We start from the raw sequence: 20,974 nt of genomic DNA, 5'->3' as shown, positions 1-20,974 counted from the left end.
TCATGTTTCTAGGAAAGTTATGGATGGTCCTTCTACAATATATCATGCTTTAAATGCTTCCTTTGCTATTTGTAGAAAGGATAGGAAGATAGTTGCTAGGAAATTAGGGGCAAAATGCAAGGGTGATAAAACTTGCATTTGGGTCCCTAAGACAATTGTGACTAACCTTGTAGGACCCAACAAGAGTTGGGTACCTAAGTCCCAAGCCTAAATTTGCCTTGCAGGTTTATGCATCCGGGGGTTCAAGCTGGATCATCGACAGCGGATGCACAAACCATATGACGGGGAAGAAGAAGATGTTCACCTCCTACGTCAAAAACAAGGATTCCCAAGATTCAATCATATTTGGTGATGGGAACCAAGGCAAGGTGAAAGGCTTAGGCAAGATTGCAATTTCAAATGAGCACTCTATCTCTAATGTGTTTTTAGTTGAGTCCCTTGGATATAATTTGCTATCTGTTAGTCAATTATGTAATATGGGATATAACTGTCTATTTACAAATGTAGATGTGTCTGTCTTTAGAAGAAGTGATGGTTCATTAGCTTTTAAGGGTGTATTAGACGGCAAACTTTATTTAGTTGATTTTGCAAAAGAGGAGGCCGGTCTAGATGCATGCTTAATAGCTAAGACTAGCATGGGCTGGCTGTGGCATCGCCGCTTAGCACATGTGGGGATGAAGAACCTTCACAAGCTTTTAAAGGGAGAACATGTGATAGGTTTAACTAACGTGCAATTCGAAAAAGATAGACCTTGTGCAGCATGTCAAGCAGGTAAACAGGTGGGAGGAGCACATCATAGCAAGAATGTGATGACCACATCAAGGCCCCTGGAGCTGCTACATATGGACCTTTTCGGACCCGTCGCCTATCTAAGCATAGGGGGAAGTAAGTATGGTTTAGTTATTGTGGATGATTTTTCCCGCTTCACTTGGGTACTCTTTTTGCAGGATAAGTCTGAAACCCAAGGGACCCTCAAGCGCTTCCTAAGGAGAGCTCAAAATGAGTTTGAGCTCAAAGTGAAGAAGATAAGAAGCGACAACGGGTCCGAATTCAAGAACCTTCAAGTGGAGGAGTTTCTTGAGGAGGAAGGGATCAAGCACGAGTTCTCCGCTCCCTACACACCACAAAAAAATGGTGTGGTAGAGGGGAAGAACAGGACGCTCATCGATATGGCGAGGACGATGCTTGGAGAGTTCAAGACCCCCGAGTGCTTTTGGTCGGAAGCCGTGAACACGGCTTGCCACGCCATCAACAGGGTATACCTTCATCGTCTCCTCAAGAAGACGTCATATGAGCTTCTAACCGGTAACAAACCCAATGTATCTTACTTTCGTGTGTTTGGGAGCAAATGCTACATTCTAGTGAAGAAGGGTAGAAATTCTAAGTTTGCTCCCAAAGCTGTAGAAGGGTTTTTGTTAGGTTATGACTCAAATACAAAGGCGTATAGAGTCTTCAACAAGTCATTGGGTTTGGTTGAAGTCTCTAGCGACGTTGTATTTGATGAGACTAATGGCTCTCCAAGAGAGCAAGTTGTTGATTATGATGATGTAGATGAAGAAGACGTTCCAACGGCCGCAATACGCACCATGGCGATTGGAGAGGTGCGGCCACAGGAACAAAATGAGCGAGATCAACCTTCCTCCTCAACAATGGTGCATCCCCCAACTCAAGATGATGAACAGGAGGCGTGTGATCAAGGGGAGCACAAGATGATCAAGTAATGGAGGAAGAAGCACAACCGGCACCTCCAACCCAAGTTCGAGCGATGATTCAAAGGGATCATCCCGTCGATCAAATTCTGGGTGATATTAGCAAGGGAGTAACTACTCGATCTCGATTAGTTAATTTTTGTGAGCATTACTCTTTTGTCTCTTCTATTGAGCCTTTCAGGGTAGAAGAGGCTTTGCTAGATCCGGACTGGGTGTTGGCCATGCAAGAGGAGCTCAACAACTTCAAGGGGAATGAAGTTTGGACGTTGGTGCCTCGTCCTAAGCAAAATGTTGTGGGAACCAAGTGGGTGTTCCGCAACAAACAAGACGAGCACGGAGTGGTGACAAGGAACAAGGCTCGACTTGTGGCAAAAGGTTATGCCCAAGTCGCAGGTTTGGACTTTGAGGAGACTTTTGCTCCTGTGGCTAGGCTAGAGTCCATTCGTATTTTGTTAGCATATGTCGCTCACCATTCTTTCAGGTTGTTCCAAATGGATGTGAAGAGCGCTTTCCTCAACGGGCCAATCAAGGAGGAGGTGTACGTAGAGCAACCCCTGGCTTCGAGGATGAACGGTACCCTGACCACGTGTGTAAGCTCTCTAAGGCGCTCTATGGACTTAAGCAAGCCCCAAGAGCATGGTATGAATGCCTTAGAGACTTTCTAATTGCTAATGCTTTCAAGGTTGGGAAAGCTGATCCAACTCTGTTCACTAAGACTTGTGACGGTGATCTTTTTGTATGCCAAATTTATGTCGATGACATAATATTTGGTTCTACTAATAAAAAGTCTTGTGAAGAGTTTAGCAGGGTAATGACGCAGAAATTCGAGATGTCGATGATGGGCGAGTTGAACTACTTCCTTGGGTTCCAAGTGAAGCAACTCAAGGATGGCACCTTCATCTCTCAAACGAAGTACACGCAAGACTTGTTGAAGCGGTTTGGGATGAAGGATGCCAAGCCCGCAAAGACTCTGATGGGGACCGACGGACACACCGACCTCAACAAAGGAGGTAAGTCCGTTGATCAAAAAGCATACCGGTCTATGATAGGGTCTTTACTTTATTTATGTGCTAGTAGACCGGATATTATGCTTAGCGTATGCATGTGTGCTAGATTTCAATCCGATCCTAAGGAGTGTCACTTAGTGGCAGTGAAGCGAATCCTTAGATATTTAGTTGCTACGCCTTGCTTCGGGCTCTGGTATCCAAAGGGGTCTACCTTTGACTTGATTGGATATTCAGATTCCGACTATGCTGGATGTAAGGTCGATAGGAAGAGTACATCGGGGACGTGCCAATTCTTAGGAAGGTCCCTAGTGTCATGGAATTCTAAGAAACAAACCTCCGTTGCCCTGTCCACCGCTGAGGCCGAGTATGTTGCTGCAGGACAGTGTTGCGCGCAACTACTTTGGATGAGGCAAACCCTCAGGGACTTTGGCTACAATCTGAGCAAAGTCCCACTCCTATGTGATAATGAGAGTGCTATCCGCATGGCAGAAAATCCTGTTGAGCACAGCCGCACAAAGCACATAGACATCTGACATCACTTTTTGAGAGACCACCAGCAAAAGGGAGATATCGAAGTGTTTTATGTTAGCACCGAGAACCAGCTAGCCGATATCTTTACCAAGCCTTTAGATGAGAAGACCTTTTGCCGGTTGCGTAGTGAGCTAAATGTCTTAGATTCGCGGAACTTGGATTGATTTATAGCATACATGTGTTTATGCCTTTGATCATGTTCCTTATGCATTTTGTTGCTTAATAATGGTGCTCAAGTTGTACAAACACTCCCTGGACCTCACAAGTCCGTTGCTAAGTGATGCACATGTTTACGGGGAGATGTGTTACAACTTGACCCTTTGAGACTAACCATGTGCTTGAGTTTGCTTGATTTAGTCTCAAAGGAGGATTGAAAGGGAAAAGGTGGACTTGGACCATGCAAGACTTCCACTGCACTCCGATGAGAGGGTAACTTATTCCAAGTTCATCTCATGTACTCTTATTGCCTTTGCATTCTCATTGAAGATTTTGGTGAGGCAATGAGGTTCTGGGGCCAAGATTAATCCTGTTTTGGTGCTTGATGCCAAAGGGGGAGAAAATAAAGGCCAAAGCGATAAATGGATCAGCTACCACTTGAGAGATTTTGAAAATAGTAGAATAGAGCTTTTGGTTTGTCAAAACTCTTTTATTGTCTCTCTTGTCAAAAGTTGGCTTCTTGTGGGGAGAAGTGTTGATTATGGGAAAGAGGGGAGTTTTTGAAATCTTGAATCAATTTCTATTGGAATGACTCTCTTTATGTCTTAACATATGTGTTTGGCGTAGAGATAGAAATTTGAGCTTGATTTGCAAAAACAAACCAAGTGGTGGCAAAGAGTGATCCATATATGTCAAATTTGAATCAAAACAATTTGAGTTCTTAATTGAATTGATTTTGTATTTGTTTTACTTGCTTTATATTGTGTTGGCATAAATCACCAAAAAGGGGGAGATTGAAAGGGAAATGTGCCCTTGGGCCATTTCTAAGTATTTTGGTGATTTAGTGTCCAACACAAGTGCCTAAGTGTAAAATGGTGGGCAAAGTACAAATCAAGGATAAAGGTATGTCTCTCAGACTTAGTACATTGTTTTAGAGACTAATGTATTGTGTCTAAGTGCTGGAAACAGGAAAAATCGAATTGGAATTGTCTTGGCTCGAGCAGCCAAGACTCTGCTCAGTCTGGGAGCACCGGACTGTCCGATGGTGCACCGGACAGTGTCCGGTGCGCCAGGATGGATCGAGCGAACTGACCGCTCTCGGGAATTCACCGGCGACGTACGACTATAATTCACCGGACTGTCCGGTGAGCCAACGGTCGGCCGGGCCAACGGTCGGCCGCGCGATCTGCGCGGGACACGTGGCCGAGCCAACGGCTAGAAGGGGGCACCGGACTATCCGGTGTGAACCGGACTGTCCGGTGTGAACCGGACATATCCGGTGCGCCAACGGCTCTCTGTCTGCCAACGATCGGATGCGCCAGTTAAGGAAAGAAATCGGGCACCGGACAGTGTCCGGTGTGCACCGGACTGTCCGGTGCATCAGACGACAGAAGGCAAGAATTGCCTTCCCAGATTGCTCTCAACGGCTCCTAGCTGCCTTGGGGCTATAAAAGGGACCCCTAGGCGCATGGAGGAGTAAACCAAGCATTCTCAAAGCATTCCTAAGCACTAAGATATCGATTCCGCGCCCTTGATTCTTTGTGATAGCAATTAGAGCTCTAGTTGAGTTGTGAACTCATTGAGTTGTGTTGTGAGCTCTTGTTGCGACTTGTGTGCGTAGCGTTGCTGTGATTTCTTGTCTTGAGTGTGTTGCTTATCCCTCCCTTACTCCGTGCTTCTTTGTGAACTTCAAGTGTAAGGGCGAGAGGCTCCAAAGTGTGGAGATTCCTCGCAAACGGGATATAGTAAAGCAAGCAAAACATCGTGGTATTCAAGTGGGTCTTTGGACCGCTTGAGAGGGGTTGATTGCAACCCTCGTCCGTTGGGACGCCACAACGTGGAGTAGGCAAGCGTTGGTCTTGGCCGAACCACGGGATAAACCACTGTGTCATCTCTGTGATTGTTCTCTTGTGGTTATTGTGTTTTGCTAAGACTTCTCTCTAGCCACTTGGTGATTATTGTGCTAACACTTAACTAAGTTTTGTGGCTTAAGTTTTAAGTTTTACAGGATCACCTATTCACCCCCCCTCTAGGTGCCCTCATTCCCCTGGACGTCTTCTCCCGAGACCTGCATCAACCCCCCGTCAAGATCGACGATACGTTCGAGCCCGAGGCACCCTCGGCTCAGCCCGAGGTACCCTCGGCTACGTCCGAGGCACCCTCGGCCCAACCCGAGGCACCCTCAGCTCGGCCCGAGGCACCCTCGGTTCAGCCCAAGGTACCCTCGGCCCCCGAGGGTGAGGCACTGCGCGTCGAGGAGGAGCAAAGCGGGGTCGTGCCTAATTAAAACTGGCAGACCCCGTACCTGCAGTATCTCCACCGAGGAGAGCTACCTCTCGACCGAGCCGAAGCTCGGCGGTTGGCACGGCGCGCCAAGTCGTTCGTCTTGCTAGGAGATGGGAAGGAGCTCTACCACCGCAGCCCCTCAGGCATCCTCCAGCGATGCATTTCCATCGCCCAAGGCCAGGAGCTCCTACGAGAGATACACTCGGGGGCTTGCGGCCATCACGCAGCACCTCGAGCCCTCGTTGGAAACGCCTTCTGACAAGGTTTCTACTGGCCGACGGTGGTGGCCGACGCCGCTAGAATTGTCCGCACCTGCGAAGGGTGTCAGTTCTACGCGAGGCAGACCCACCTGCCCGCTCAGGCTCTGCAGACGATACCCATCACCTGGCCTTTTGTTGTGTGGGGTCTGGACCTCGTCGGCCCCTTGCAGAAGGCACCCAGGGGCTACACGCACCTGTTGGTCGCCATCGACAAATTCTCCAAGTGGATCGAGGTCCGACCCCTAAACAGCATCAGGTCCGAACAGGCGGTGGCGTTCTTCACCAACATCATCCATCGTTTTGGGGTCCCGAACTCCATCATCACCGACAACGGCACCCAGTTCACTGGCAGAAAGTTCCTGGACTTCTGCGAGGACCACCACATCCGGGTGGACTAGGCAGCCGTGGCTCACCCCATGACGAATGGGCAAGTAGAGCGTGCCAACGACATGATTCTACAAGAACTCAAGCCTCGGATCTACAACGACCTCAACAAGTTCGGCAAGCGATGGATGAAGGAACTCCCCTCGGTGGTCTGGAGTCTGAGGACAACGCCGAGCCGAGCCACAGGCTTCACACCGTTCTTTCTAGTCTATGGGGCCGAGGCCATCTTGCCCACAGACTTAGAATACGGTTCCCCGAGGACGAGGGCCTATGCCGACCAAAACAACCAAGCTAGTCGAGAAGACTCGCTGGACCAGCTGGAAGAGGCTCGGGACATGGCTTACTACACTCGGCGCGGTACCAGCAGTCCCTGCGACGCTACCACACCCGAGGGGTCCGGTCCCGAGACCTCCAGGTGGGCGACCTGGTGCTTCGGCTGCGACAGGACGCCCGAGGGCGGCACAAGCTCACGCCTCCCTGGGAAGGGCCGTTCGTCATCGCCAAAGTTCTGAAGCCCGAAACGTACAAGCTGGCCAACAGTCAAGGCGAGGTCTACAGCAACGCTTGGAACATCCAACGACTACGTCGCTTCTACCCTTAAGATGCTTTCAAGTTATTCATATACCTCGCTCCCACGCAAAGTTTAGTCATCAAGGAAGGGTCAGCCTTGCCTCGGCAAAGCCCGACCCTCCCTCGGGGGCTAAAAGGGGGGAACCCCCTCTGCATCGAAATTTTCCTCGAAAAAAGATCTTTTCTGCCAGAATGTCTTTCGTGCTTTTCGACTGCTTCGAAAGTGGATCCTGAAAACGACGGAGTACACATAAGCAGCCAAGGCTGACCGAGCCGAGGGACTCCTACACCTCCGGGATACGGATACCTCACTCATCACCTTCTGAGATAAGTAACTCGCGTTCGGATAAGCGATTTCGTGGACCGAACAAGTCTTCATGCTCGAAAGCTCCTCTACCGAAGCGATTCTTCAGGCCTTCTCGACTGCGTCAGTGGCAGAACCCTATGGACGGGCAAGGGTGCGCGTAAGCGGCAAGGCCGACCGAGTCGAGGGATTCCTACGCCTCTAGGATACGGATACCTCACTCATCACCTTCCGTGAAAAGCAACTCTCGCTCGCACAAGACAATTTTGTTACCGGCGAAAAAGTCCAGATACTCGAAACAAGAGGAAAAGAAGTGCAACTTTACAACACGACGAGGGTGTGTTTGGGCCTCGGCGGCCACAGAAAACACACGCTACAAGATAATCTGATCCTGCAGGCTCGGATCTTGACGGTTGAAGGGACCAGCAGCACCCTCGGCGTCAACTACACCTTCGGCGAGGTCTGGCCCAGCCTCGGACGGCGACGCGGTCCGAGGATCTCCACTCTGAAGGATGACATCATCATCATGCCCGGGCCATCGCCGCCAGGGTCTTCTCCAAGAATCCGGCTCGAGCAGGCGGCTCGGCTGGTCGCCCCGAGGCCTCGGCTAGCTGTCCCCCGAAGACATCAGCCCGGCCCGAGGCCTCGGCAGATCAACTCCGGCGTCGGTCCCGCTAACGGACGACCCGGCCAGGCTCCGGCCGACCAAGTCTTCTTTTCGAGCCAACTCTACCTCTGTCCATGCTGACACCGCTACCCCTGGCTTCGGCTCATCGAAGAGCGACCGAGGGGTTCCTTTAACTAAGCAAGAGAAGCCTCGGACAGTAAGGTCGACCGAGCCGAGGGACCCCTACGCCTCCGGGATACGGATACCTCACTCGTCACCTTTGTACGGGGCGACTCACGCTTGTTGAAGCGGTTCAGACAACCAACGGACGAGTCTTAGTGCTCGAAAATGAGGAAAAAACATGGCTCCGCGCCAAAAATACATACACGTTCAGGCCCCGACAGCCACAATGAACAGAACACCGGCATCCAAGGTGCCATTACAAACGGAACTCCGGTTCCACCTCCGCAGGTACGAACAACCCCACTCGATTGGGGGGCCTGCGGAGCAACAGAAGACCGACGAACGGCTCGCCGTCGCCCGCTCCAGCAGCGACGACGACGACGACTTCTGCTCCGGAGGGCCGAACAGCAGCAGCAATGACCTCAGGGCGGATGCTGCTGCCATGAGGCCCTCGCCCGTGCCCAAACTCGTGAGGCAAGGACGGGTAGAAGGCCGTAGAGTTGGAGGTCGGTCCGTGGGTGGCCCCGACTATCTCGTCGGCGGAAGAACCTCTTCCAGCTGCCGTGGCGGAAGGCGGCGCCGGGAGCGGCTCTGAAGCCACTCGGGTCCGAGAGCCAGGCACGCGGCAGCTGCCAGCGCCACGAACGGCGAACGCCCTTCCCCCCGATCACTGAGGGAAGGAGCGGGCCACCGCCCACGCAGGGGCTGACCCCAACTCGGCACACTCCCCTCCCCAGCACTGATGATGAAAATCCTTGAGGCTGAGGGAGGGGCAGAGGCCGCAGCCCGATTTGCTTTCCCCCGCCATCGAACTGGAGGTCACCGTCCTGGGTGACCGCCAGCAGAGGGGTGCAGCCGGGCTGCATGATGAAAATCCTTGAAGCCGAACGATGGCTGAAAGGTACCAACTCCCACGGAGTTGCGTTCCTCCAACGACAAGGCAGAAGGATTGCGGGTGTCCCCCATCCGGGGGCTCGGAAGGTGGAAAGACACGATGCATAAGGGAGCGTGAAGACATGGTCGCCTTCCAAGGGGGTCACCCTCCTTTTAAAGGCGACTCTCCCTACTTGCGTCTCCAGCCGTCGTGGGCTGAGTCTTCTCCAACACGCTCCAAGGTCCTCCCCCTACGGCGCGGGGGCTGGGTCCCACGCGTCATGCATGCTGGCCCAGAGCAGAAGAAGCCAAACCGCTGCACGCGGTGCATGCAACCGCCCATCGGTTACGAGCATTCCTCCGCTTTCGCCCAGACCAGCGGGCGAAAGGGCGGGCAACCATGCAGGCGGCATGCAACCGTGCCAAGTGGGCGCACCCCTCCGACTTCCAACGCACCCAGCGCGGGGGCCCACGCCCACGCGTCATGCAACCGGCGCGCCAGTCGCTACGTGCAAGCAACTGCACCGCCACTCGCACCACTGCCATGCCTCCACAAATGCGGAACCAGTACCGCGACACGAGGCAACCCTGCGTACGACCCAACAGTGCCAGCCAGGCGCGACGGTCAATACGGCCAAAAATGGGCCGGCAGTAATGGCGGTGGCAGGTGGGCAGGAGCAGCAATCACGTCGTCAGCCAAGCTTACGTCCCATCCTGGGGCAGTGAGAGAACCCTCTCTCACGGCGTGAAGACGGCGCGCCCGTGTTCCGTTCCTCGAACGGCTCGCGCACGCGCAACGGCCACCCCGCGAACTGCCCGCACCGTCGCATTAACTCCGCGGCGGGACAGGCAGCGCCTCTGGCAGGAGAAGCAAGCGACGCTTCGCCTTCGCCATAACGACCGCGTCCAAAAAGGTACGCCGCGTCATTCGATTTCGTATCCTTTTCCTTTTCCTCTTTCTCTCTCTTACAACAGGGACCAGGAAAGGGGGATACCCCGAAAAGGATCCTTCCTCGTGAAGGAAACAGGCTCCGAGCCTCCCTACTGATCAGGGGTTCGAAGGCTGGCCCCTCGGAGGGGTTCAACAGCCGCCTCAGAGCGCGTGGGCTCCACACCCACTACTGGTCAGAGGTTCGAAGGCCGGCCCCTCGGAAGGGTTCAACGGCTGCCTCAGGCCACTCGGGCTCCGCGCCCACTACTGATCAGGGGTTCGAAGGCTGGCCCTCGAAGGGTTCACAGCCGCCTCAGACATAGAGCGAGGGATGACCCTGGGTACGTTCGATACATAACCAAGGCTCGGGCTATGCTCCCGAGGTACCCTAGGACATTTCCGAGACCAGCGGGAACGATCTTGTAACGGAATCCCATCAGAGGGAGGCATCGAGCCCTCGGACCCCGTCGACAGGGGACCGGGTCCGGCAGATCACCCGCAGGTACTTTTGGGCGCGCCTCTAGGCCTCTAGCCGACCCCTAGCAAATGGGGCACGGACGTCCGCTCGGATTACCCGCCAGCAGCTCACCGGAGACACCATATTCGGCGCCCTCCGAGGGCAACATAGCGCTTTCCCCCCTCCTCCTTGCGGAAAGGCGACGCAGGGGCGTATGTAAAAAAGTCGAGTCTGTCCCTGACCGTCCTCTCGCCCTGTGCAGAGGCTCAGGGGCTGCTCTCGCAAACCCGACTCCGGCCAAATCGTTGACAGCGTCAACATACCAGCCCGAGAACTTGGGACCCGACCGTGCACCCGGGCTACGGCCAGCTCGCATGAGGGAACGACCAGACCAGCCGAAGCATTGCGCGAGGCATTAAGACCTCGAAGGAGTCAAACCACTCCTCCGAGGCCTCGGGGGCTACACCCGGCGGATGCGCTCGCGCGCACCCACCGGAACAAAACGCAACCGAGAAAGGCTGGTCCCCTTGCAAAAAAGTGCGACAAAAGCCTCCAAGCGAGTGTTAACACTCCCTTCAAGGCTCGGGGGCTACTGTCGGGGACCATAATTAGGGATACCCTCAAGACTCCTAATTCTCAGCTGGTAACCCCCATCAGCACAAAGCTGCAAAGGCCTGATGGGTGCGACTAAGTCAGGGATCGGTCCATTCGAGGGACTCGATCATGCCTCGCCCGAGCCCAGCCTCGGGCAAGGGCAGCCGACCCCGGAGGATCTCCGTCTCGCCCGAGGCCCCCCTCCAGCGACGAACGAACTTCCGGCTCGCCCGAGGCCCAGTCTTCACCAAGAAGCAACCCTGGCCAAATCGCCACGCCAACCGACCAAATCGCAGGGGCAGTTAATGCAAAGGCAGCCTGACACCTTTATCCTGATGCACGTCCTCCAGTCGACAGAGCCGAAGTGACCGCAGTCACTTCGCCGCTCCACTGACCGGCCTGACAGAAGGATAGCGCTGCCTGCGCCGCTCCGACTGTTGTGCCACTCGACAGAGTGAGGCTGACAGGCAGTTAGGCCCGGCCTCAGGCACCATAGGAAACTCCGCTCCGCCCGACCCAGGGCTCGGACTCGGGCTCAGCCCCAGAAGACGGTGAACTCCGCTCCGCCCGACCCAGGGCTCGGACTTGGGCCCAGCCCCGGAAGACGGCGAACTCCGCTCCGCCCGACCCAGGGCTCGGACTTGGGCTCAGCCCCGGAAGACGGCGAACTCCACTCCGCCCGACCCAGGGCTCGGACTTGGGCTCAGCCCCGGAAGACGGTGAACTCCGCTCCGCCCGACCCAGGGCTCGGACTTGAGCTCAGCCCCGGAAGACGGCGAACTCTGCTCCGCCCAACCCAGGGCTCTGACTTGGGCTCAGCCCCAGAAGACGACGAACTCCGCTTCGCCCGACCCCAGGGCTCGGGCTTAGCCCTGGCTTCAGCCGACGGTCTCTGCCTCGCCCGACCCAGGGGCTCGGACTCGACCTCGGCCACGCAAGACAGACTCGACCTCGACCTCGGAGGAGCCTCCACATCGCCCAACCTAGGGCGCGGACCGACCACGTCAACAGGAGGCGCCATCATTACCCTACCCCAAGCTGACTCAGGCTACGGGGAACAAGACCGGCGTCCCATTTGGCTCGCTCCGCCAGACAAGTAATGATGGCACCCCGCACGCTCTATGACGATGGCGGCTCTCAGCCCCCTTACGGAAGCAAGAGGACGTCAGCAAGGACTCAACAGCCCCGACAGCTGTCCTTCCGCTAGGCTCCAGCGCTCCTCCGACGGCCACGACACCACATGAACCGGGTGCCAAAACCTCTCCGGCTGCCAAGATGGCATGTACTTAGGGCGCTAGCTCTCCTCCGCTAGACACGTAGCACTCTGCTACACCCCCATTGTACACCTGGATCCTCTCCTTACGCCTATAAAAGGAAGGACCAGGGCCCTCTTACAGAAGGTTGGCCGCGCGGGGAGGAGGACGGGACGGGCGCTCGCGTGAGGCCGCTCGCTCCCCCTCCCGCGTGGACGCTTGTAACCCCCTACTGCAAGCGCACCCGACCTGGGTGCGGGACAAACACGAAGGCCGCAGGATTTCCACCTCTCTCTCGCTCTCGCTCTGGCCGCCTGTTCTTCCCCCCTTCGCGCACCGTCTCGCGCCGACCCATCTGGGCTGGGGCACGCGGTGACATTTCACTCGTCGACCCAGGGACCCCTCGGTCTCGAAACGCCGACACTAAGAATGTCGAACAAGTGCGCAAGAATGGAGTGTGAATGATCAACAATGCTTAAAGGATGCTTGGTGGTCTCCTCCATGCGCCTAGGGGTCCCTTTTATAGCCCCAAGGCAGCTAGGAGCCGTTGAGAGCATTCCAGGAAGGCAATTCTTGCCTTCTGTCGACTGGCGCACCGGACAGTCCGGTGCGGATTTCTTTCTTGTTTTGGCGTAGCCGACCGTTGGAGATTTGGAGCCGTTGGCGCACCGGACACTGTCCAGTGCACACCGGACAGTCCGGTGCCCCCTTCAGACCGTTGGCCCGGCCACGCGTCACGCGCGGATTGCACGGCCGACCGTTGGCTCACCGGACAGTCCGGTGAATTTTAGCCGTACGCCATCGACGAATTCCCGAGAGCGGCCTTTTCACGAGAGCCAGCCTGGCGCACCGGACACTGTCCGGTGCACCACCGGACAGTCCGGTGCTCCCAGACTGAACTGTCTTTGGCTAAACAAAGTCATCTCTTTTCCAAATTGATTTCTCCTGTTTCCAGTACTTAGACACAATACATTAGTCCTTAAAACAAAGTACTAAGTCTTAGAAACATACCTTTATGTTGATTTTCACTTTGTCCATCATTTGGCATAGATTAACACATGACCACTTGTGTTGGCACTCAATCACCAAAATACTTAGAGATGGCCCAAGGGCACATTTCCCTTTCAGGTTGGTCTATGGTTTTAGAGGGCTGCCAGGAGTAAGTACCACCGGTATAGGAGTGGACGAGGTGTTACATTGACAACTATCTCATTTAAACATGTTCTGCCTATATGATATATGGATACCACAACATCATATGAGAACCTAACTAGTGGATAATATAAGTGTTTCTTTTTTAAAAAATAAAACAAGCCATTCCTACAAAGCTGAGCAACTAAAAAATACTTGTTGTCCAAGAACAAACAATTTCATATTTTTTAAACCCCCTAAAATCTTAGTCCTAAACAAATTTAAAATAATATGAGCTTGAGAAAGGCCCAAAGCCATGTATAACTAGCCCCATAACCATAGAAAAAACAACAGAAGAATAAGAGGTGCCTAATTCTCTTATTTCTATCATAAAAGCAATACTTCTGATAGTCTTACCAATTTGTCAAGATTGTGCCTTATTAAAATATAATCCAATGATGATTTATATTTTTTTAATTCAATACGATCGAATGGAAGACATCATGCTAGATTCCATAATAACGAGATAAGCTCGGATTCTCGCTGGTCAAGCATTTTTAGTTCCTTTTAATCAATATTTTAAAATGATCCACTCTAAAAAATGTTTTGCACATCTAACTTTTTTTGGTCACTTCGATGCGTCTCGCGTGACAATCTCACTCTATCGTGCCACACATGTTGGCAACAAAAGCCTCCTCAGCGATGTCAAACTTTGACCCAATCGGCATGGTCCACTGGAATCCCTACTAGTGACTCAGGCGCAATGGGCCTATCATGCTAGACAGGTTGACGTGATAAGGGGGTATAGAGGTCGTGTGCTAGCTCCTTCCCTTATCAGTTCTCACTCACACGTTGGCAGCTTTCTTCCTCCTCGTACATGCTACATGTCAGCTCTCACTCTTTATTCTCTCTGTCTCTCTTAGAGGAATCCATTTCCTCTGCATTTTGCTACTACATGTTTTGTGAAAGGGGTAGTGCTCAAGGTTAAACTTCATCATCCAACTTTTTAAACTATTTTCAAGGTTCTAGACAACTATGATTTGGATTGTTTTTAGTACAAACAATTTTGTTTTTTTTTGGATTAGAAGTGTGTATGTGCATCGATGAGTAATTATTCTCATTGATTTGAATAAGAAGAGAGAAGAATTTCAAGGAGTTGCACAAGAGGCACAAGCCTCTTGAGCAAATATTTGAGGAGCATTTTGCTACTTATGAGGCTTTAATTGATACTCATGAGAAGCTAAAGGAAGCTTACTCCTCATTTCTTTCTCAAAAGGAGTCTATTCCAATTAGCAACATAAGAGTAATTTATGATATTCTTGATGAATCTTTCTTTGCTGCTATTGCTGTCATGGCCACTAACCCTCTTGTAGCACAACACCATCTTCTATTAGTGATGGGTTGACTTGTGATTCCACTCTCATTGTTGAGAACGAGACCGTCAAGGAGGTTGATGAGCTCAACTAACACGACTACATCTCCTTATGTGAGCATTTTAATTTGTGTCTTCCAATGAACCAACCACGGTTGAGGAACATTTGAAGGATGATGATTAGATAAATGCTATGAATGAGAAGTTTAACAACTTCACTAGAAATCATGTTTGGGAGTTATTTGAGAGGCAAAAGAATTATAATGTCAATGGTGCAAGTTGGTATTTAGAAACAAACAAAATGGAGATGGTATTATGGAAAAAAACAAAGCAAGATTAGTCACACAAGGTTTAACTCAAGTAGAGTGTCTTGACTTTGGTGAAACATATGCCCGGTTGAAAGATTGGAAGCAATAAGGATGTCATTGGCATATGCATGATCTCATAACATCAAGCTATATCAAAAAAATATGAAGAGTGCATTTCTTAATGGAGGTTGAGGGACTCACAACATTAAGAAATAACGGTCCTAAGGTAGCAAAATGCCTTATCAGGTAAGTTTGGACCCACATAAAAGGCGTAACAGTCTAGGCACTATCTTGAAGAGAGGCTCAATGAAATGGACATGTTTGTGAAGATGCGAACTACTTGTACCTAGACACAAAGACCTCGTGAAACTTTACTATTCTGTGAGATTGGCTTTGGGGTTTTCTTGTGCAACTCAGGTGGAAGGCGAAGAAGCAGGGGCGGGCCCACTTTGATACAAGGGTATTCAGTTGAATACACATTATTTTTGGTAAAAAAATATATATACATGTATATACTATATATATGTAATCTGAAATATTGAAAACTATAAGAATAATGAGTATGTAGACCCAAATTCGTTTTAGGCTTTGTTCTTACTTCCTTCCATAACGTGCTCGGCCCATCTGGCCCATTAGGTCTGCCACTCTGCGTCTCTGCCTGCCTGACCGCTCAATCTCGTCTCCAGCTGCCAGGCGCCATCGCCGCTTCCGCTTGTCGTGCGTCCAGCGTCCACCGTCCAGGCAAGGCTGAAGCCTCTAGCGCCTAGCGATCCAACCACAGCCAGCAAGCTAGGAGCCAGCTTGCCTGCTAGCTTGTTGTGGTAGTGCATGTCTGCACTTGGCCGCTTGCGGCTTGCAGTCTGCCTGTCTGCACTTGGCCGCTTGCAGCCTACTGGCCTGTTGACTTGTTGCGGTAGTGCACTAGTGCCAGGCTTGTTGCGCTTGGCCTGCAGGCTTGCCAGGCTAGAGGCTACGCGGTACGCTTGTTGCTTGCAGCTTGCTTGGTCCTAGTTTAGTGGTTTGACCATTTAATAGTTTCACTAATTTGTGAATTGAACGTATCTTAATTTGTTTTAAAATAGGCATTGAATTGAGTGTATTGTGATTTATTTGCAGATTTAAAAATGAAGAGGAAGAGCAGTGCTACCACTGATTTGAGAGCTTTTTTAGCAAGAGCTGCTGCAAAAAAGAAGGATATTGTTGCTCCATCTTCCAATGAAAGAGAGATGCAATTGGTGATATTTCAAGGACAGATCAAAACTAGTAATGCAACACCCGCAGAACAAGAGAGAGTTGAGCCTGAACCTCCAATAATAGTAGATGCTGAAGACAATGATGATTTTGAATCAGTGCACTTGAATGGGACAACATCGAGTGAGGATAACGATAGTGATGATAATGATATTTATGGCATTGAGCATGATCCTGGAGAACTGTAATGCATGTCATAGCCTTGTATCCTTCAATCAAGAAAGTTCTCTCCAAGATTGGGAAGGAACATAAAGGAGGTGAGTCAATAGGAGCTCAAACTATGCTAGAAGTATTTAAGTCATTTGAATTTGTTTTCATGTTGCATTTGATGAATGAAATATTTGGATACACAAATGGTTTATGCAATGCTTTGCAAAGGAGGGAGCAAAATATTGTAAATGAAATGGATCTTCTTGAATTCACAAAGGTAGAATTGGCTGTTTTCAGAGAAGATTCTTGATGGCAAGAATTCCTTAATAATGTCTCTTCTTTTTCTGAGAAGCACAAAGTTAAAATCGTTGACATGGATGCAAAGTATAAGCCTATTCAGAGAGACAAGAAGTTCTATAGAAATGCTATCAATTACCATCGGTTTCATGCTGATATGTTCTTAGGTGTCATTGATAGGCAACTTGTTGAGCTTAATAATAGGTTTGATGAGGTAAACACAGAGTTACTTAGATGTATGGCATCATTTAATCCATCCAAGAACTTTGATGGATTCAATACTGAGAAATTGGTTAAGCTTGCTGGGTTTTATCCTCAAGATTTTGAGTTTGAAGAGAAGGTACAACTCCCTTTTCAATTAAATCGCTATATCGAAGATGTGAGAAGAGATGAAAACATCAAAAATTTGAGAAGCCTAGCAGAGTTATCTATGATGCTTGTCAAAACAGATAAGATTCTTCGGTATGACATTGTTTACAAGCTTCTCAAATTGGTGCTAGTTCTTCCTGTTGCAACTGCAGGTGTTGAAAGAATCTTTTCTTCATTGAACTTCGTAAAAAATAAGCTAAGAAGCAAGATGGGACAATTTTTTTAAATGGAGTGCCTGGTTACTTTTATTGAAAGGCAATTTTTCTTGCAAGTCAAGGATGAGGACATTATCACTCAATTTCAAAGCTTGAAGGATCGGAAGGTTGTCTTGTAATATGTAAGTTTCCTTATACTATTTAATGTTCTATTATATGCTATGACTATCTATACGTGAATCAATTTTATATATGTATAAAGTCTATTAGGATAGTGTCGGGGACCATAATTAGGGGTACCCTCAAGACGCCTAATTCTCAGCTGGTAACCCCCATCAGCATAAAGCTGCAAAGGCCTGATGGGTACGATTAAGTCAGGGATCAGTCCACACGAGTGACTCGATCACGCTTCACCCGAGCCTAGCCTCGGCCAAGGGCAGCCGACCTCGAGAGACTTCCGTCTCGCCCGAGGCCCCCCTTTTTACGGCGGACACACCACCGGCTCGCCCGAGGCCTTGGCTTCGCTCAGAAGCAACCTTGACTAAATCGCCACACCGACTGACCAAGTTGCAGGAGCATTTAACGCAAAGGTGGCCTGACACCTTTATCCTGACACGCGCCCCCCGGCAGAGCCGAAGCGACCGCCGTCACTCCACCGCTCCACTGACCAGTCTGACAGAAGGACAGCGCCGCCTGCGCCACTCCGACTGCGGTGCCACTCGACAGAGTGAGTCTGACAGGCAGTCAGGCCTTGCCAAAGGCGCCACGGCGAACTCCGCTCCGCTCGACCCCAGGGCTCGGACTCGGGCTAAGACCCGGAAGACGGCGAACTCCGCTCCGCCCGACCCCAGGGCTCGGACTCGGGCTAAGACCCGGAAGACGGCGAACTCCGCTCCGCCCGACCCCAGGGCTCGGACTCGGGCTAAGACCCGGAAGACGGCGAACTCCGCTCCGCCCGACCCCAGGGCTCGGACTCGGGCTAAGACCCGGAAGACGACGAAACTCCGCCTCGCCCGACCCCAGGGCTCGGACTCCGCCCTGGCCTCGGCCGAACGACCTCCGCCTCGCCCGACCCCATGGCTCGGACTCGGCCTCGGCAACAGAAGACAGACTCAACCTCGGCTTCGGAGGAGCCCCCATGTCACCCTGCCTAGGGCACAGGCCCGCCACGTCAACAGGAAGCGCCATCATCGTCCTACCCCGAATCGACTCGGGTCACGGAGAACAAGACCGGCGTCCCATCCGGCCAGCTCCGCCGGATGGGCAATGATGGCGCTCCACAAGCTCTGTGACGACGGCGGCCCCCAGCTCTCTTACGGAAGCAGGGCGACGTCAGCAAGGACTCGACCGCTCCAACAGCTGTCCCTCCGCCAGGCTCCGTCGCACCTCCGACAGCCACGACATCACGCCAGCAAGGTGCCAAGACCTCTCCGGCTGCCACATTGGCATGTACCTAGGGCGCTAGCTCTCTCTCCGCTAGACACGTAGCACTCTACTACACCCCCCATTGTACACCTGGATCCTCTCCTTACGACTATAAAAGGGAGGACCAGGGCCTTCTTAGAGAAGGTTGGCCGCGCGGGACCGAGGACGGGACAGGCGCTCTCTTGGGGCCGCTCGCTTCCCTCACCCGCGTGGACGCTTGTAACCCCCCTACTGCAAGCGCACCCGACCTGGGCGCGGGACGAACACGAAGGCCGCGGGACTTCCACCTCTCTCACGCCCGACTCCGGCCACCTCGCCTCTCCCCCCTTCGCGCTCGCCCACGCGCTCGACCCATCTGGGCTGGGGCACGCAGCACACTCACTCGTCGGCTTAGGGACCCCCCTGTCTCGAAACGCCGACAGTTGGCGCGCCAGGTAGGGGCACGCTGCGTGCTGACGAACAGCTCCCCGTCAAGCTCTAGATGGGCAGTCTCCAGCAACCTCTCCGGCCCGGGGCGGTGCTTCGTTTCGGGACTCTTGAGTTCATGTCCTTCGACGGCAGCTATGACATGATACTTCTTCCACCGCCGCGCGACAACGACAATGGCGGCCGACAACCCGCCCGCCGGCGGCGGAATCGACGACACCTTCCCCGCGTGGTGGAAGAACAACATTCGAGCTCGCTCCGTTCTCTCCCCCGCCAACGGAGGAGGAGGCGGGGCCATCAAGGCCAAGCGGGAGGCCACGCTTTGTTGGCCGTCGAGCGAATCGACGCCCCCGACGCCCCGACGGAAGGCACGCCGGACGTCGACCCCGCGTTCAAGACGAAGGCAAGCGCCGTCCCCCCGCGACACGCTGACCCCGAGCAAGAAGACGACGCCGGCGCGCTCGCGGAAAGCCTGCAGGACGTCGCCCTCGTACCTGAGATGACGGTGCAACCAGTCCCCGATGTGACTACGTCGCTCCTCATCGACCAAAAGGTACCGACTAACTCCCATCTTACGTCATTTCGACTCGGCCTCAACCCGCCAAACGACCTCGCTTTGGCGGGCGCTCTCATTGAGGCGAGTGCAACCCCACTGGGGTTTCGTATGCGGTCGCCTTGGGACCGGCTGACGGACGTCTCGACCTACGGGCCCTCTGGGTCCGAGGAAGATGATGATCCCAGCATCTGTTGGGATTTCTCCGGACTTGGCAACCCCAGTGCCGTGCGGGACTTCATGACCGCATGTGACTACTGCCTCTCCGACTGTTCCGACGGAAGCCGCAGCCTTGGCGACGAGAGCTGCGGCCCAAGCCGCGAATGTTTCCACATCGAGCTAGGGGATCCCTCCGAAGGCAACCATCTCGGCATGCCGGGGGACGGTGATCTTCCTAGGCCGGTGCCTCGCGCCGACATCCCACGGGAGCTAGCTGTGGTCCCCGCTCCGGCGGGGGGTTACGACCCACAACTCGAGCAAGTCCGCGAGGCGCAGGCCAGGCTCAACGAGGGAACAGGAGCGCTTGAGCCGATCCGTCGGGACGTCGGGCAGGTATGGGCGGGCCAACCCCTGGCCGGAGAAATACGTCACCTGCCCCAAGGTCTCCAGCACCGCGTCGCCAACGATGCCAGGGTCAGGCCGCCGCCCGCATCCAGCGGGGTTGGTCAGAACCTGGCAGCCGCGGCGATGCTCCTCCGCGCGATGTCGGAGCCATCAACCACCGAGGGTCGGCGAATCCAGGGAGAGCTCAAGAATCTCCTGGAAGGCGCTGCGGCCCGACGGGCCGAGAGCACTGCCTCTCGAAGGCAAGGATATCCCTCGGAACCTCATGCCGCGACTTCCCGATTCATGCGGGAAGCCTCGGTCTACACCGGGCGCACACGCAACACCGCGCCTGCGGCCCCGGGCCACCTCGGCAACGAGCACCATCGACGCGACCGTCGGGCCCACCTCGACGAAAGGGTGCGCCGAGGCTACCACCCCAGGCGTGGGGGGCGCTACGACAGCGGGGAGGATCGGAGTCCCTCGCCCGAACCACCCGGTCCGCAGGCCTTCAGTCGGGCCATCCGACGGGCGCCATTCCCGACCCGGTTACGACCCCCGACTACTATCACGAAGTACTCGGGGGAAACGAGACCGGAACTGTGGCTCGCGGACTACCGCCTTGCCTGCCAACTGGGTGGGACGGACGACGACAACCTCATCATCCGTAACCTCCCCCTGTTCCTCTCCGACACTGCTCGCGCCTGGTTGGAGCACCTGCCTCCAGGGCAGATCTCCAACTGGGACGACTTGGTCCAAGCCTTCGCTGGCAATTTCCAGGGCACATACGTGCGCCCCGGGAATTCCTGGGACCTTCGAAGCTGCCGGCAACAGCCGGGGGAGTCGCTCCGGGACTACATCCGGCGATTCTCGAAGCAGCGCACCGAGC

Source organism: Zea mays, chromosome 5 (assembly GCF_902167145.1).
Source record: "Zea mays cultivar B73 chromosome 5, Zm-B73-REFERENCE-NAM-5.0, whole genome shotgun sequence".
NCBI classification, from domain to species: domain Eukaryota; kingdom Viridiplantae; phylum Streptophyta; class Magnoliopsida; order Poales; family Poaceae; genus Zea; species Zea mays.
Note: the sequence above shows the minus strand (reverse complement) of the source record.